At 40.1% G+C, this 669-nt stretch overlaps 1 pseudogene; it reads left to right on the top strand.

Annotated features, from left to right (window-relative positions):
* Positions 1-628, top strand: part of LOC119589388 — a 16,353-nt pseudogene extending 15,725 nt beyond the window's left edge.
* The last annotated feature ends 41 nt before the right edge of the window (positions 629-669 follow it).

Raw genomic sequence — 669 nt, forward strand, 5'->3', positions numbered from 1 at the left:
AGAAAGAGTTGGATTCCATGTTATAAAGGAAATGAGAAGTGAGAAGTGAGTTTCGAAAGACACCAGCGAAAGAACAGTGGTGCCAGATCGGTGCATTTGAAATAACAAAAGAGCATCAGTGCATAAGGTCAGTGACTTCGGTTGACGAAAAACCATGTTTCTGAATGTTTAAGAAAGAGTTGGATTCCAAGTAATACGGGAACTGCGAATGAACTGACGAGTGAGAAGAGATTCGAAAGACTGAAGCGAAAGAAAAAGTTAGAACAGTAATGCCAGGTCTGTGCATTTGAAATAACACGTAACTCAGTGAACCAGAGAGCATCGACACACAAAGTCAGTGACATTAGTCGACGAAAAAAAAAAAAAACGTTTCTGAATCTAAAAGAGAGAGTTGGATTCCAAGTTATACAGGGACTGGCGAGTGAGAAGTTTTTCGAAAGACTTCAGCGAAAGAAAAAGTTAGAACAGTACTGCCAAGTCGGTGCATTTGAAATAAGCATTGGAAAGTGCTTTGGAATAATCTAGTCTCTTGAAAACTTCCAAGAGTGCATTTTGCAAGTGGCAGATGAAACGGCAAAATACTGATTTTAACCCCAGGAAGCCGGGGACTTGGCTGGAGAACTCCTGAACTCTTGTAGAAAAATCCAGAAAAAAAATTCGAATCGAGGA

This window comes from Penaeus monodon, chromosome 25 (assembly GCF_015228065.2).
Source record: "Penaeus monodon isolate SGIC_2016 chromosome 25, NSTDA_Pmon_1, whole genome shotgun sequence".
Taxonomy (NCBI): domain Eukaryota; kingdom Metazoa; phylum Arthropoda; class Malacostraca; order Decapoda; family Penaeidae; genus Penaeus; species Penaeus monodon.